Below are 18,819 nucleotides of genomic sequence, written 5' to 3'. Positions count from 1 at the left end.
CCTCAACGAACGTCTCACCGGTTACTCGGTATGCGTGTGAGGCAAACGAGGAAATGACTCCCAGCGTTCGTAGACACCAGAGCGCCACGCTCCTCGTCTCGAAGGCCAGGCGCGCATTTCTCGACAACGCCACTGGATGGCGCAGCGTGACAAGTGACCAGAAAGACAGTGAATTGGATGCAAAGAATGGAAACAACCATGGAGATACAAAAGAATGCGAAGAAAAAGATTAAATGGGAAAATCTGTATAATAAGGCAAAGGGCGTTGTTATTTGAGGCTCGAGCCGGTTTCCTAAGGACCAAAACATACCGGAGCAAATGTTTGAAACTAGGTGAGGGATGTGTATGCTGCAGCGAAAATCCTGAGGTCACTCAGCCCATCCTAATGGAATGCGAAGGGATTCACCCAGTGAGAACCGTAGGTAACGTACACCTTTGAAGGTTTGAAGTGGACGGAAGCGTCAACCGATCAGCAGTGGAGATAAACAAGATACGTTTAGAGTATTGGTGAAAAAAAAACAGGAAAGATATTGTTGCGACCGAAACTCTTAGCGGTATCAGGTAGATTTTGAAGGGAAAAAAAAGATTCAGGAGGTGTATACAAAAATGCCAGATGAAACTCTTGTGTAGCATACCTGATTAAATCAAGCAGGCTGGGTGACTGTTTGTTACCGCCCCGTTTCAAAGGGGATGCCATTAAATCATCAGAGACGGAAGACGCATTACCCGTTTCTCAGCGTTCGCATGTAACTATGCGCCCTGCATTTAAGATGCCACCTCAGGCTTCGCGGTGGCGGCGCTAGGTGGCTCCGAGTGTTCTTAGGTAAGTGCGAAAGAGGAGTCCCGCTGCAATACACGCCTCATGCATCACTCGTTTCGACGGTGACATTAAGTTGTGACGGTAATGCTAAGCATGACTGTCGACGGTAATGCGTTACAGTCATCGTTAAGGTACGTCCACACTAGCGACAAAAACGCGCGCGACACGCCGCACGCGGCAAGCGCCTGCGCGGCAGACTCGCGCGGGCAAGTCCACACTCGCGTTTTGCGGCACGCGGCAACAGCTCGTGGAGTGCCGCGTTTTCTCGTTCCATTCGATACTTCTCGTGACAACGCGCTCTCCGTTCTGCCGATTTCGTGTTCCATTGGAAGTGTCTGTGTTTCTTTGCGCCACTGCCGGCCACGCTCAGCCATGTCGGATACGGACGAGGAGGTACTGGTGACTGTGAACACTATAATACTTATTTGTTCTTTACTTGTGCGATGTCGACGTGCCAGAAAACGGACGAGAAATCTTTGGGTGCGCCCTATATGGCGGTACACTGAGAGCCAGGCGCACACTCTACTTTCCCGCATGTGCCAGCGGTTGGCACGCAGCTCCTTGTCCTTAAAATCGAAGTTCGATTTGTCATAGAGGCACGCATATCCGCGAACGGTTTCTAAAACGCCTCCATTGAGAGGCGAATTCTTCGTCGACGTCTCGGTGGCGGTGTGGGAAGGCTTGAACAAAAACAGCCCCCTTGACTGGAAATGGCCTCTGAGATTTTACGGCGTTCGTGTCACTGTTCAATCTCTGAGCCCATAGATTATGATTCTTTGCTTATGCGACAGGTGGCGCTACAACAGCGCGGCTCGTTTTCTTATTGGTGATCGTTTTGCGGCTGCCGCGAAAAAATGTGTCTCGCACCCATTCGCGCGTTTGCCGCGCGTTGCTGCCGCTTTTCGTGAATCTTGCCGCGCGGGACAGCACCGCTCGCCGCGCGCGGCGTGTCGCGCGCGTTTTTGTCGCTAGTGTGGACGTACTTTTAGATGGGTCGACTATCTATCTATCTATCTATCTATCTATCTATCTATCTATCTATCTATCTATCTATCTATCTATCTATCTATCTTCGTAGACATTTTGCGGTCGTGGCATCGTGACAGCAGTCATCGGACTCTCGTCGTGCCGTCGTCGTCACGCCATCGCCGCCACACGCTCGTTGTCATACAGCCGTCGTCACGTCATCGTTGTAATTCCATTGTCCTTATACCATTGTCATGCCATCGCCTTCGCAATGTCGTCTACATTCATTTGTTCTCAAACCGCCTTCGTCATGCCACCTTTGTCATTCCATCGACGCCATTCAGCGTAATAATGATATCGTATTTCAATCGTGATTATGGCACCGTCCTCATGCAATCGTCGTCATGTATTCTTTGTGATGCTGTCATCGTCGTGCCGTCGTTTCTCAGACAGCTTTCGCGATACAGTCAGGCCATCGTTGTTATCCACTGGTCGTCGATCCTCATGCCGTCGTTGTTATACCATGGTTATTATTTCAGATTCGTGGTAATGCCGCCGTCGTCATATCACCATCGTCGGTAAATCTATGTCATTCGTTCTGCATCATTCCATCGACGTCTTCTTGACCATTCAGCGTAATAATGATGTCGCCTTTCAGTCGTGATTATGGCACCGTCCTCATGCAATCGTCGTCATGCATTCTTTGTCATGCTGTCATCGTCGTGCCGTCGTTCCTCAGACAGCTTTCGCGATACAGTCAGGCCATCGTTGTTATCCACTGGTAGTCGATCCTCATGCCGTCGTTGTTATACCATGGTTATTATTTCAGATTCGTGGTAATGCCGCCGTCGTCATATCGCCATCGTCGGTAAATCTATGTCATTCCTTCTCCGTCATTCCATCGACGTCTTCTTCACCATTCAGCGTAATAATGATGTCGCCTTTCAATCGTGATTATGGCACCGTCCTCATGCAATCGTCGTCATGCATTCTTTGTCATGCTGTCATCGTCGTGCCGTCGTTCCTCAGACAGCTTTCGCGATACAATCAGGCCATCGTTTTTATCCACTGGTCGTCGATCCTCATGCCGTCGTTGTTATACCATGGTTATTATTTCAGATTCGTGGTAATGCCGCCGTCGTCATATCGCCATCGTCGGTAAATCTATGTCATTCCTTCTCCGTCATTTCATCGACGTCTTCTTCACCATTCAGCGTAATAATGATGTCGCCTTTCAATCGTGATTATGGCACCGTCCTCATGCAATCGTCGTCATGCATTCTTTGTCATGCTGTCATCGTCGTGCCGTCGTTCCTCAGACAGCTTTCGCGATACACTCAGGCCATCGTTGTTATCCACTGGTCGTCGATCCTCATGCCGTCGTTGTTATACCATGGTTATTATTTCAGATTCGTGGTAATGCCACCGTCGTCATATCGCCATCGTCGGTAAATCTATGTCATTCCTTCTCCGTCATTCCATCGACGTCTTCTTCACCATTCAGCGTAATAATGATGTCGCCTTTCAATCGTGATTATGGCACCGTCCTCATGCAATCGTCGTCATGCATTCTTTGTCATGCTGTCATCGTCGTGCCGTCGTTCCTCAGACAGCTTTCGCGATACAGTCAGGCCATCGTTGTTATCCACTGGTCGTCGATCCTCATGCCGTCGTTGTTATACCATGGTTATTAATTCAGATTCGTGGTAATGCCGCCGTCGTCATATCGCCATCGTCGGTAAATCTATGTCATTCCTTCTCCGTCATTTCATCGACGTCTTCTTCACCATTCAGCGTAATAATGATATCGTCTTTCAATCGTGATTATGGCACCGTCCTCATGCAATCGTCGTCATGCATTCTTTGTCATGCTGTCATCGTCGTGCCGTCGTTCCTCAGACAGCTTTCGCGATACAGTCAGGCCATCGTTTTTATCCACTGGTCGTCGATCCTCATGCCGTCGTTGTTATACCATGGTAATGTTTTCAGATTCGGGGTAATGCCGCCGTCGTCATATCGCCATCGTCGGTAAATCTATGTCATTCCTTCTCCGTCATTTCATCGACGTCTTCTTCACCATTCAGCGTAATAATGGTATTGTCTTTCAATCGTGATTATGGCACCGCGCTCATGCAATCGTCGTCATGCATTCTTTGTCATGCTGTCATCGGCGTGCCGTCGTTGTTATACCATGGTTATTATTTCAGATTCGTGGTAATGCCGCCGTCGTCATATCGCCATCGTCGGTAAATCTATGTCATTCCTTCTCCGTCATTTCATCGACGTCTTCTTCACCATTCAGCGTAATAATGATGTCGCCTTTCAATCGTGATTATGGCACCGTCCTCATGCAATCGTCGTCATGCATTCTTTGTCATGCTGTCATCGTCGTGCCGTCGTTCCTCAGACAGCTTTCGCGATACAGTCAGGCCATCGTTTTTATCCACTGGTCGTCGATCCTCATGCCGTCGTTGTTATACCATGGTTATTATTTCAGATTCGTGGTAATGCCGCCGTCGTCATATCGCCATCGTCGGTAAATCTATGTCATTCCTTCTCCGTCATTTCATCGACGTCTTCTTCACCATTCAGCGTAATAATGATATCGTCTTTCAATCGTGATTATGGCACCGTCCTCATGCAATCGTCGTCATGCATTCTTTGTCATGCTGTCATCGTCGTGCCGTCGTTCCTCAGACAGCTTTCGCGATACAGTCAGGCCATCGTTTTTATGCACTGGTCGTCGATCCTCATGCCGTCGTTGTTATACCATGGTTATTATTTCAGATTCGTGGTAATGCCGCCGTCGTCATATCGCCATCGTCGGTAAATCTATGTCATTCCTTCTCCGTCATTTCATCGACGTCTTCTTCACCATTCAGCGTAATAATAATATCGTCTTTCAATCGTGATTATGGCACCGTCCTCATGCAATCGTCGTCATGCATTCTTTGCCATGCTGTCATCGTCGTGCCGTCGTTCCTCAGACAGCTTTCGCGATACAGTCAGGCCATCGTTTTTATCCACTGGTCGTCGATCCTCATGCCGTCGTTGTTATACCATGGTTATTATTTCAGATTCGTGGTAATGCCGCCGTCGTCATATCGCCATCGTCGGTAAATCTATGTCATTCCTTCTCCGTCATTTCATCGACGTCTTCTTCACCATTCAGCGTAATAATGATATCGTCTTTCAATCGTGATTATGGCACCGTCCTCATGCAATCGTCGTCATGCATTCTTTGTCATGCTGTCATCGTCGTGCCGTCGTTCCTCAGACAGCTTTCGCGATACAGTCAGGCCATCGTTTTTATCCACTGGTCGTCGATCCTCATGCCGTCGTTGTTATACCATGGTTATTATTTCAGATTCGTGGTAATGCCGCCGTCGTCATATCGCCATCGTCGGTAAATCTATGTCATTCCTTCTCCGTCATTTCATCGACGTCTTCTTCACCATTCAGCGTAATAATGATATCGTCTTTCAATCGTGATTATGGCACCGTCTTCATGCAATCGTCGTCATGCATTCTTTGTCATGCTGTCATCGTCGTGCCGTCGTTCCTCAGACAGCTTTCGCGATACAGTCAGGCCATCGTTTTTATCCACTGGTCGTCGATCCTCATGCCGTCGTTGTTATACCATGGTATGTTTTCAGATTCGGGGTAATGCCGCCGTCGTCATATCGCCATCGTCGGTAAATCTATGTCATTCCTTCTCCGTCATTTCATCGACGTCTTCTTCACCATTCAGCGTAATAATGATATCGTCTTTCAATCGTGATTATGGCACCGTCCTCATGCAATCGTCGTCATGCATTCTTTGTCATGCTGTCATCGTCGTGCCGTCGTTCCTCAGACAGCTTTCGCGATACAGTCAGGCCATCGTTTTATCCACTGGTCGTCGATCCTCATGCCGTCGTTGTTATACCATGGTTATTATTTCAGATTCGTGGTAATGCCGCCGTCGTCATATCGCCATCGTCGGTAAATCTATGTCATTCCTTCTCCGTCATTTCATCGACGTCTTCTTCACCATTCAGCGTAATAATGATATCGTCTTTCAATCGTGATTATGGCACCGTCCTCATGCAATCGTCGTCATGCATTCTTTGTCATGCTGTCATCGTCGTGCCGTCGTTCCTCAGACAGCTTTCGCGATACAGTCAGGCCATCGTTTTTATCCACTGGTCGTCGATCCTCATGCCGTCGTTGTTATACCATGGTTATTATTTCAGATTCGTGGTAATGCCGCCGTCGTCATATCGCCATCGTCGGTAAATCTATGTCATTCCTTCTCCGTCATTTCATCGACGTCTTCTTCACCATTCAGCGTAATAATGATATCGTCTTTCAATCGTGATTATGGCACCGTCCTCATGCAATCGTCGTCATGCATTCTTTGTCATGCTGTCATCGTCGTGCCGTCGTTCCTCAGACAGCTTTCGCGATACAGTCAGGCCATCGTTTTTATCCACTGGTCGTCGATCCTCATGCCGTCGTTGTTATACCATGGTTATTATTTCAGATTCGTGGTAATGCCGCCGTCGTCATATCGCCATCGTCGGTAAATCTATGTCATTCCTTCTCCGTCATTTCATCGACGTCTTCTTCACCATTCAGCGTAATAATGATATCGTCTTTCAATCGTGATTATGGCACCGTCCTCATGCAATCGTCGTCATGCATTCTTTGTCATGCTGTCATCGTCGTGCCGTCGTTCCTCAGACAGCTTTCGCGATACAGTCAGGCCATCGTTTTTATCCACTGGTCGTCGATCCTCATGCCGTCGTTGTTATACCATGGTTATTATTTCAGATTCGTGGTAATGCCGCCGTCGTCATATCGCCATCGTCGGTAAATCTATGTCATTCCTTCTCCGTCATTTCATCGACGTCTTCTTCACCATTCAGCGTAATAATGATATCGTCTTTCAATCGTGATTATGGCACCGTCCTCATGCAATCGTCGTCATGCATTCTTTGTCATGCTGTCATCGTCGTGCCGTCGTTCCTCAGACAGCTTTCGCGATACAGTCAGGCCATCGTTTTTATCCACTGGTCGTCGATCCTCATGCCGTCGTTGTTATACCATGGTTATTATTTCAGATTCGTGGTAATGCCGCCGTCGTCATATCGCCATCGTCGGTAAATCTATGTCATTCCTTCTCCGTCATTTCATCGACGTCTTCTTCACCATTCAGCGTAATAATGATATCGTCTTTCAATCGTGATTATGGCACCGTCCTCATGCAATCGTCGTCATGCATTCTTTGTCATGCTGTCATCGTCGTGCCGTCGTTCCTCAGACAGCTTTCGCGATACAGTCAGGCCATCGTTTTTATCCACTGGTCGTCGATCCTCATGCCGTCGTTGTTATACCATGGTTATTATTTCAGATTCGTGGTAATGCCGCCGTCGTCATATCGCCATCGTCGGTAAATCTATGTCATTCCTTCTCCGTCATTTCATCGACGTCTTCTTCACCATTCAGCGTAATAATGATATCGTCTTTCAATCGTGATTATGGCACCGTCTTCATGCAATCGTCGTCATGCATTCTTTGTCATGCTGTCATCGTCGTGCCGTCGTTCCTCAGACAGCTTTCGCGATACAGTCAGGCCATCGTTTTTATCCACTGGTCGTCGATCCTCATGCCGTCGTTGTTATACCATGGTTATTATTTCAGATTCGTGGTAATGCCGCCGTCGTCATATCGCCATCGTCGGTAAATCTATGTCATTCCTTCTCCGTCATTTCATCGACGTCTTCTTCACCATTCAGCGTAATAATGATATCGTCTTTCAATCGTGATTATGGCACCGTCTTCATGCAATCGTCGTCATGCATTCTTTGTCATGCTGTCATCGTCGTGCCGTCGTTCCTCAGACAGCTTTCGCGATACAGTCAGGCCATCGTTTTTATCCACTGGTCGTCGATCCTCATGCCGTCGTTGTTATACCATGGTTATTATTTCAGATTCGTGGTAATGCCGCCGTCGTCATATCGCCATCGTCGGTAAATCTATGTCATTCCTTCTCCGTCATTTCATCGACGTCTTCTTCACCATTCAGCGTAATAATGATATCGTCTTTCAATCGTGATTATGGCACCGTCCTCATGCAATCGTCGTCATGCATTCTTTGTCATGCTGTCATCGTCGTGCCGTCGTTCCTCAGACAGCTTTCGCGATACAGTCAGGCCATCGTTTTTATCCACTGGTCGTCGATCCTCATGCCGTCGTTGTTATACCATGGTTATTATTTCAGATTCGTGGTAATGCCGCCGTCGTCATATCGCCATCGTCGGTAAATCTATGTCATTCCTTCTCCGTCATTTCATCGACGTCTTCTTCACCATTCAGCGTAATAATGATATCGTCTTTCAATCGTGATTATGGCACCGTCCTCATGCAATCGTCGTCATGCATTCTTTGTCATGCTGTCATCGTCGTGCCGTCGTTCCTCAGACAGCTTTCGCGATACAGTCAGGCCATCGTTTTTATCCACTGGTCGTCGATCCTCATGCCGTCGTTGTTATACCATGGTTATTATTTCAGATTCGTGGTAATGCCGCCGTCGTCATATCGCCATCGTCGGTAAATCTATGTCATTCCTTCTCCGTCATTTCATCGACGTCTTCTTCACCATTCAGCGTAATAATGATATCGTCTTTCAATCGTGATTATGGCACCGTCCTTCATGCAATCGTCGTCATGCATTCTTTGTCATGCTGTCATCGTCGTGCCGTCGTTCCTCAGACAGCTTTCGCGATACAGTCAGGCCATCGTTTTTATCCACTGGTCGTCGATCCTCATGCCGTCGTTGTTATACCATGGTTATTATTTCAGATTCGTGGTAATGCCGCCGTCGTCATATCGCCATCGTCGGTAAATCTATGTCATTCCTTCTCCGTCATTTCATCGACGTCTTCTTCACCATTCAGCGTAATAATGATATCGTCTTTCAATCGTGATTATGGCACCGTCCTCATGCAATCGTCGTCATGCATTCTTTGTCATGCTGTCATCGTCGTGCCGTCGTTCCTCAGACAGCTTTCGCGATACAGTCAGGCCATCGTTTTTATCCACTGGTCGTCGATCCTCATGCCGTCGTTGTTATACCATGGTTATTATTTCAGATTCGTGGTAATGCCGCCGTCGTCATATCGCCATCGTCGGTAAATCTATGTCATTCCTTCTCCGTCATTTCATCGACGTCTTCTTCACCATTCAGCGTAATAATGATATCGTCTTTCAATCGTGATTATGGCACCGTCTTCATGCAATCGTCGTCATGCATTCTTTGTCATGCTGTCATCGTCGTGCCGTCGTTCCTCAGACAGCTTTCGCGATACAGTCAGGCCATCGTTGTTATCCACTGGTCGTCGATCCTCATGCCGTCGTTGTTATACCATGGTTATTATTTCAGATTCGTGGTAATGCCGCCGTCGTCATATCGCCATCGTCGGTAAATCTATGTCATTCCTTCTCCGTCATTTCATCGACGTCTTCTTCACCATTCAGCGTAATAATGATATCGTCTTTCAATCGTGATTATGGCACCGTCCTCATGCAATCGTCGTCATGCATTCTTTGTCATGCTGTCATCGTCGTGCCGTCGTTCCTCAGACAGCTTTCGCGATACAGTCAGGCCATCGTTTTTATCCACTGGTCGTCGATCCTCATGCCGTCGTTGTTATACCATGGTTATTATTTCAGATTCGTGGTAATGCCGCCGTCGTCATATCGCCATCGTCGGTAAATCTATGTCATTCCTTCTCCGTCATTTCATCGACGTCTTCTTCACCATTCAGCGTAATAATGATATCGTCTTTCAATCGTGATTATGGCACCGTCCTCATGCAATCGTCGTCATGCATTCTTTGTCATGCTGTCATCGTCGTGCCGTCGTTCCTCAGACAGCTTTCGCGATACAGTCAGGCCATCGTTTTTATCCACTGGTCGTCGATCCTCATGCCGTCGTTGTTATACCATGGTAATGTTTTCAGATTCGGGGTAATGCCGCCGTCGTCATATCGCCATCGTCGGTAAATCTATGTCATTCCTTCTCCGTCATTTCATCGACGTCTTCTTCACCATTCAGCGTAATAATGATATCGTCTTTCAATCGTGATTATGGCACCGTCCTCATGCAATCGTCGTCATGCATTCTTTGTCATGCTGTCATCGTCGTGCCGTCGTTCCTCAGACAGCTTTCGCGATACAGTCAGGCCATCGTTTTTATCCACTGGTCGTCGATCCTCATGCCGTCGTTGTTATACCATGGTTATTATTTCAGATTCGTGGTAATGCCGCCGTCGTCATATCGCCATCGTCGGTAAATCTATGTCATTCCTTCTCCGTCATTTCATCGACGTCTTCTTCACCATTCAGCGTAATAATGATATCGTCTTTCAATCGTGATTATGGCACCGTCCTCATGCAATCGTCGTCATGCATTCTTTGTCATGCTGTCATCGTCGTGCCGTCGTTCCTCAGACAGCTTTCGCGATACAGTCAGGCCATCGTTTTTATCCACTGGTCGTCGATCCTCATGCCGTCGTTGTTATACCATGGTAATGTTTTCAGATTCGTGGTAATGCCGCCGTCGTCATATCGCCATCGTCGGTAAATCTATGTCATTCCTTCTCCGTCATTTCATCGACGTCTTCTTCACCATTCAGCGTAATAATGATATCGTCTTTCAATCGTGATTATGGCACCGTCCTCATGCAATCGTCGTCATGCATTCTTTGTCATGCTGTCATCGTCGTGCCGTCGTTCCTCAGACAGCTTTCGCGATACAGTCAGGCCATCGTTGTTATCCACTGGTCGTCGATCCTCATGCCGTCGTTGTTATACCATGGTTATTATTTCAGATTCGTGGTAATGCCGCCGTCGTCATATCGCCATCGTCGGTAAATCTATGTCATTCCTTCTCCGTCATTTCATCGACGTCTTCTTCACCATTCAGCGTAATAATGATATCGTCTTTCAATCGTGATTATGGCACCGTCCTCATGCAATCGTCGTCATGCATTCTTTGTCATGCTGTCATCGTCGTGCCGTCGTTCCTCAGACAGCTTTCGCGATACAGTCAGGCCATCGTTTTTATCCACTGGTCGTCGATCCTCATGCCGTCGTTGTTATACCATGGTAATGTTTTCAGATTCGGGGTAATGCCGCCGTCGTCATATCGCCATCGTCGGTAAATCTATGTCATTCCTTCTCCGTCATTTCATCGACGTCTTCTTCACCATTCAGCGTAATAATGATATCGTCTTTCAATCGTGATTATGGCACCGTCCTCATGCAATCGTCGTCATGCATTCTTTGTCATGCTGTCATCGTCGTGCCGTCGTTCCTCAGACAGCTTTCGCGATACAGTCAGGCCATCGTTTTTATCCACTGGTCGTCGATCCTCATGCCGTCGTTGTTATACCATGGTAATGTTTTCAGATTCGTGGTAATGCCGCCGTCGTCATATCGCCATCGTCGGTAAATCTATGTCATTCCTTCTCCGTCATTTCATCGACGTCTTCTTCACCATTCAGCGTAATAATGATATCGTCTTTCAATCGTGATTATGGCACCGTCCTCATGCAATCGTCGTCATGCATTCTTTGTCATGCTGTCATCGTCGTGCCGTCGTTCCTCAGACAGCTTTCGCGATACAGTCAGGCCATCGTTTTTATCCACTGGTCGTCGATCCTCATGCCGTCGTTGTTATACCATGGTTATTATTTCAGATTCGTGGTAATGCCGCCGTCGTCATATCGCCATCGTCGGTAAATCTATGTCATTCCTTCTCCGTCATTTCATCGACGTCTTCTTCACCATTCAGCGTAATAATGATATCGTCTTTCAATCGTGATTATGGCACCGTCCTCATGCAATCGTCGTCATGCATTCTTTGTCATGCTGTCATCGTCGTGCCGTCGTTCCTCAGACAGCTTTCGCGATACAGTCAGGCCATCGTTTTTATCCACTGGTCGTCGATCCTCATGCCGTCGTTGTTATACCATGGTAATGTTTTCAGATTCGGGGTAATGCCGCCGTCGTCATATCGCCATCGTCGGTAAATCTATGTCATTCCTTCTCCGTCATTTCATCGACGTCTTCTTCACCATTCAGCGTAATAATGATATCGTCTTTCAATCGTGATTATGGCACCGTCCTCATGCAATCGTCGTCATGCATTCTTTGTCATGCTGTCATCGTCGTGCCGTCGTTCCTCAGACAGCTTTCGCGATACAGTCAGGCCATCGTTGTTATCCACTGGTCGTCGATCCTCATGCCGTCGTTGTTATACCATGGTATGTATTTCAGATTCGTGGTAATGCCGCCGTCGTCATATCGCCATCGTCGGTAAATCTATGTCATTCCTTCTCCGTCATTTCATCGACGTCTTCTTCACCATTCAGCGTAATAATGATATCGTCTTTCAATCGTGATTATGGCACCGTCCTCATGCAATCGTCGTCATGCATTCTTTGTCATGCTGTCATCGTCGTGCCGTCGTTCCTCAGACAGCTTTCGCGATACAGTCAGGCCATCGTTTTTATCCACTGGTCGTCGATCCTCATGCCGTCGTTGTTATACCATGGTAATGTTTTCAGATTCGGGGTAATGCCGCCGTCGTCATATCGCCATCGTCGGTAAATCTATGTCATTCCTTCTCCGTCATTTCATCGACGTCTTCTTCACCATTCAGCGTAATAATGATATCGTCTTTCAATCGTGATTATGGCACCGTCCTCATGCAATCGTCGTCATGCATTCTTTGTCATGCTGTCATCGTCGTGCCGTCGTTCCTCAGACAGCTTTCGCGATACAGTCAGGCCATCGTTTTTATCCACTGGTCGTCGATCCTCATGCCGTCGTTGTTATACCATGGTAATGTTTTCAGATTCGGGGTAATGCCGCCGTCGTCATATCGCCATCGTCGGTAAATCTATGTCATTCCTTCTCCGTCATTTCATCGACGTCTTCTTCACCATTCAGCGTAATAATGATATCGTCTTTCAATCGTGATTATGGCACCGTCCTCATGCAATCGTCGTCATGCATTCTTTGTCATGCTGTCATCGTCGTGCCGTCGTTCCTCAGACAGCTTTCGCGATACAGTCAGGCCATCGTTTTTATCCACTGGTCGTCGATCCTCATGCCGTCGTTGTTATACCATGGTAATGTTTTCAGATTCGGGGTAATGCCGCCGTCGTCATATCGCCATCGTCGGTAAATCTATGTCATTCCTTCTCCGTCATTTCATCGACGTCTTCTTCACCATTCAGCGTAATAATGATATCGTCTTTCAATCGTGATTATGGCACCGTCCTCATGCAATCGTCGTCATGCATTCTTTGTCATGCTGTCATCGTCGTGCCGTCGTTCCTCAGACAGCTTTCGCGATACAGTCAGGCCATCGTTGTTATCCACTGGTCGTCGATCCTCATGCCGTCGTTGTTATACCATGGTAATGTTTTCAGATTCGGGGTAATGCCGCCGTCGTCATATCGCCATCGTCGGTAAATCTATGTCATTCCTTCTCCGTCATTTCATCGACGTCTTCTTCACCATTCAGCGTAATAATGATATCGTCTTTCAATCGTGATTATGGCACCGTCCTCATGCAATCGTCGTCATGCATTCTTTGTCATGCTGTCATCGTCGTGCCGTCGTTCCTCAGACAGCTTTCGCGATACAGTCAGGCCATCGTTTTTATCCACTGGTCGTCGATCCTCATGCCGTCGTTGTTATACCATGGTAATGTTTTCAGATTCGGGGTAATGCCGCCGTCGTCATATCGCCATCGTCGGTAAATCTATGTCATTCCTTCTCCGTCATTTCATCGACGTCTTCTTCACCATTCAGCGTAATAATGATATCGTCTTTCAATCGTGATTATGGCACCGTCCTCATGCAATCGTCGTCATGCATTCTTTGTCATGCTGTCATCGTCGTGCCGTCGTTCCTCAGACAGCTTTCGCGATACAGTCAGGCCATCGTTTTTATCCACTGGTCGTCGATCCTCATGCCGTCGTTGTTATACCATGGTAATGTTTTCAGATTCGGGGTAATGCCGCCGTCGTCATATCGCCATCGTCGGTAAATCTATGTCATTCCTTCTCCGTCATTTCATCGACGTCTTCTTCACCATTCAGCGTAATAATGATATCGTCTTTCAATCGTGATTATGGCACCGTCCTCATGCAATCGTCGTCATGCATTCTTTGTCATGCTGTCATCGTCGTGCCGTCGTTCCTCAGACAGCTTTCGCGATACAGTCAGGCCATCGTTGTTATCCACTGGTCGTCGATCCTCATGCCGTCGTTGTTATACCATGGTAATGTTTTCAGATTCGGGGTAATGCCGCCGTCGTCATATCGCCATCGTCGGTAAATCTATGTCATTCCTTCTCCGTCATTTCATCGACGTCTTCTTCACCATTCAGCGTAATAATGATATCGTCTTTCAATCGTGATTATGGCACCGTCCTCATGCAATCGTCGTCATGCATTCTTTGTCATGCTGTCATCGTCGTGCCGTCGTTCCTCAGACAGCTTTCGCGATACAGTCAGGCCATCGTTGTTATCCACTGGTCGTCGATCCTCATGCCGTCGTTGTTATACCATGGTAATGTTTTCAGATTCGGGGTAATGCCGCCGTCGTCATATCGCCATCGTCGGTAAATCTATGTCATTCCTTCTCCGTCATTTCATCGACGTCTTCTTCACCATTCAGCGTAATAATGATATCGTCTTTCAATCGTGATTATGGCACCGTCCTCATGCAATCGTCGTCATGCATTCTTTGTCATGCTGTCATTGTCGTGCCGTCGTTCCTCAGACAGCTTTCGCGATACAGTCAGGCCATCGTTTTTATCCACTGGTCGTCGATCCTCATGCCGTCGTTGTTATACCATGGTTATTATTTCAGATTCGTGGTAATGCCGCCGTCGTCATATCGCCATCGTCGGTAAATCTATGTCATTCCTTCTCCGTCATTCCATCGACGTCCCGCAATCGTTGTCATGCCGCGTTGCTCATAGTCATGGCGGACCTTGGGAAAGGACTTTCATAGGAAAGTGGTCCGACACCGAGACAGTGTATGTCGCATATATCCGACGCTGCGGGTGCCTCAGTACGACCTCTACAGATCCTAAAGAAACGTGTCTTCAGGAATATGGCGTGTCGGTACAGGGCTATAATGCGAATCGCATCACCGTTAACAGACATCGTCAGATTGTTCTGCTGCATATTTTTGCTCATTTTTTAAGTCTCTCAGAAAGTGCATGCGCGTAAATGCGAATGCAGGTAGAAAGAAAGAACGCGCCGCAGTCCGCGTTCGCCAACGTCGTACTTACTGCTGCTAGATCAATGCGCTGCAAGGCAAGGTACACTTTGTATACTGGCAGTGAAGTCTCAGTAGAAGCCCGTATTTCTGGAAATTGGCGCCTTGTTGCGATGGTCGCCACCTATGCATTGCAGGGATAACTTCTATCAAACAAAATGTAAAAGCTGTTCAAGTCGCGTTTAACCAGCTGAACTGAAGACAGGAGACATGAAGGTGACAATTTCCAGCCCTATGACGTTGCTTCTTATTTTAAAATACTTTCAAAGTTATTTTTATGACTATTATGCGAAAAAAATGAAACCGTCGCTACTATATGATCACTACATTTCTTTCTTTTATTTTCATTCCAATAATACATGATGACAGACTTAGTTCTGTTTATTGTCTTCAAGTGTTAAACTCGCCTTCGTGATGTCGTGCCAACTGGTTCAAATGGTTGTCATTTTGGTAAAACCTAACGTTATTCGCCCGATTGAGTAGGAACGATGCCGTGCGTTTATGCATTATGGCGTGAGGTTTATATTCTGGGAAGGTCCGTAAGTTAGATCGCTAGGTGGATTATAAGCTTTGCTCGGAGAAGCTTGGCAGCACGCTTGGGCGTGCAGGCGAGCTTGTATTTTCTCTGCGCGTTCTTTAAGACTCTGAGGAAATAGTGTGCGTTCATATGACAACAATGCGTCAGCCGTATAAAAGGCTAGTTGAGTTTAATTTCTCCAACGTTTTACGTAAAACATGCATTTACCAATACTGCGCTTTCGCATAGCGAAAAACCTGGAAAACAAACCCCTTTAGAGCCTGTAGAATATATAATAAAAATAATCTTACAACCAGCTTATCAAGCTACTACCGACCACCGTCACTGTATACACCTTGTGGGCCGCAGTATGATATGGCGTTTATAAAACCCAATTGGACTAGCTAATGAGCGATGCATAAACATTTGTTTTTCACTGCAAATTATGTAGCATCACGAAAAGCTTGCATATTATTCGGGAAAAACGAAGACTGTGCACATAACTATGCATTAATCCATTTCACACTTATATTTCTACGTCAATAACAAGCTTATAGGCAGCACTCCTTCACGTATAGGGCATCCCAGATTTTCTGATTCCTACGATATTGGTGGCGATCAAGGCCCTACTTCGGGCAATTCCTTGGGCTCTAGGCAAATATATCGCAGATTATTTATGTATAGCACAGCTATTTATGCGCACACCGAGAGGCCGAACTTCCTATTACGCTGTTTGAGCCGCTATTAGTTAATATCACTCTTATGCCCCTGAAGAGAGTCCTGTCATATGGTGTCTGTGTCACATTGTATGTGGACATCTCTATTTGAGGTACGTCATGTTCGCGCGATACCACCGAGCAGCGTTTCCAGAAATCACTCGCTAAAATATCGGCTTGTTTGAGACCCAGATACCTTGACCTGTCCGAAGAGAAAAGTGTTGCAACAGCCTTTACACGTAGGCTCACGGATCAGATCGATACCCAGGGGTGGTCGGTGGGCGCACACATGCATATGTGAGAGCTCAAAGGTATCTGGGTGGAGTACTCATGATAGGTAAAGAAGTGATGCAGCAAGATCGCCGTATGCAAATATTCAGGTACATGGGTGGGTCGCCATGGGACAACAATTGCCGGTCAATGGTGCTTCTCCATGAATATTACGCAGACAGTATGTTGCTCTACTATCTGCCCAGTCTTCACTGAATCTCCATCATAAATGTGGACAGTCACTTTAGCATACGCTAAAGAGGACGAAGGCGAAAGCCTGCGCGCTCAAGTGACATTCATTAAATTACTTGACATTCACATTCGAATACGTTGTTACTTGCTTTTACTTGTTTTCTTTTAAAGCACTCTTTTACGAGTGTCTTATTTAACTCTATCTTAATTATCGTTCGCCCTAAGTAACCCCAAAGGTCGTAGGTTCGAGTGCCTTAATTAACTATCTTAATTAACTGTACGCTGCTTAGCTTCGCCTTAATTGTGTCTTATTTACTTAATTCATATGCCTTAATTGCGTTCTGGTTAACTTCGCCGTAATTTATATTCGCCGAGCTTTGTACGCTGTTTGCTTTGATTGCCGATAATTATTCTTCTGATTGTCGCGTCTGGTCACGATGCTCGCCGCTCTCCTCGTATTCCATGGCCGCCACGCGTTGCATGCTCCGCGTCTCGCTTGTGGTCGTAGTGCTCACGACGCTTTCATGGCCGCCACGCGTCGTTGCCTTGCCTCACGTCTTCGAGTCGGCAGACATTCGCCGTCTGCACCACGTTTCGCTGCGTAGCGAAGACGCTTCTTTTGGGCCTGTGACGCTGAGTGCACGCTTTGGAGCCATTTTGCTGGCGCGTGTTTAAGTGTTCGTTCTGCATACGTGGTCAGCACGCTGTTGAGACGCCGCCTACAAGCTCTCTTCTCAGGGTATGGACGATTGTAGTGTTTACGCTATCCCAGCCGAGCACGCGACCTCCACAGCCCAGCACCTGCATTTTGTCGCATAGGAAAGCAAGCGCAGAACGTGCCACACACACAAACTGTGAAGCGCTGCCGCGGCGGCGCGCTCCGGGATGCGCCGAGGCGAGCGCCATCTGGGGGGTGTTGCGAGAGACCCAGGGGCGTGAGTGAGCAAGTTCACAGCAGCAGCAGCAGCAGCACCCGGAGAGCTGGGAGAAGAGGCAAAGAAAGCTTCGCCCTAAAAAAAAAACAAAGAAAAAAAAGAAAAAAGAAAACGAAAGAACTGCTGGCTCTCCCGTAATCAAGAGTAGATGTAAGCATGATATGGCTTCACTGCACGGGCCGTTATTACTGGCCCGGGCTCGGCCCGGGCCCGCTGATTGTAAAAGTTTGCCCGCCCGAGCCCCGCCCGGTGACTCAAAGGGAGACCCGGGCCCGGCCCGAGCCCGACAAAAAATTTCACCTACACGACCCAGCCCGGCCCGTTTGGAAACCAGGCCCACGGAGGCCCGAATGGAGGCCGTCGAGAGCAAGGTGGTTGAAATAGCAACAACCGGTGTCTTGTTGGCGCATGCTTCGCTAACAGGTACTTTACCCTTCAGTAATTTATTTGACAAAACGTCGTCATGGTGGAAAAAGATGATCAGATATAGAAGTACGAGGAGGCTTTATTCTGCTGCGGCATACTGTACTATTTTTCTGCAAATACAGTAGTGGGATCGTCAAGGGCATTTTGGAGCAGATTTTGTATCACACAAAATGATTTGTAGAACGTGTCCCCACTTTAATAGCAGATTGTCTTTTGGAGTTCACACAGCTCCAGTTTCCTCTGGTGCAATTCTCCATGCGTCAGCTGGCATGACCGTGAAATGTTTGTTGGAGCTTTGCTTGACAGAGCAGAACGAGTGGTGTAGGGCAGATTGCCTCTCTTCCTCGAGCATGTAAGTTGCTTCTTTACACGGTGCCAAACGTCAATTACCTCCTTTATAGTACTTTTCCTAACTTACTCCATTAGCGAGCTTTCTCTGGAACCTACGAGGACTTCTGCCTCCTCGTACTGCGTGTACACAGAATTCAGCGTGGTTATTTTAGAATTCCACCTGGTACTCACTTTGGGATTTAAACCGGGGGGAGCTGGCTACCAAGCCTGCTCTGCTTCAGGAAGGTGACGGCCGTCTTCACATTTTGCAACTGCCCACGCACGTGTGGTAGATGC

At 47.3% G+C, this 18,819-nt stretch overlaps 1 protein-coding gene across 2 annotated transcripts in view; it reads left to right on the top strand.

Annotated features, from left to right (window-relative positions):
- Nucleotides 1-18,819, top strand: part of LOC119441294 (ATP-binding cassette sub-family C member 4-like) — a 450,511-nt gene that overhangs the window by 209,501 nt on the left and 222,191 nt on the right. The gene's annotated exons all lie outside the window — the stretch shown is intronic.

Source organism: Dermacentor silvarum, chromosome 2, assembly GCF_013339745.2.
Source record: "Dermacentor silvarum isolate Dsil-2018 chromosome 2, BIME_Dsil_1.4, whole genome shotgun sequence".
Taxonomy (NCBI): Eukaryota; Metazoa; Arthropoda; class Arachnida; order Ixodida; family Ixodidae; genus Dermacentor; species Dermacentor silvarum.
This window is presented reverse-complemented; position numbering and strand designations above follow the sequence as displayed.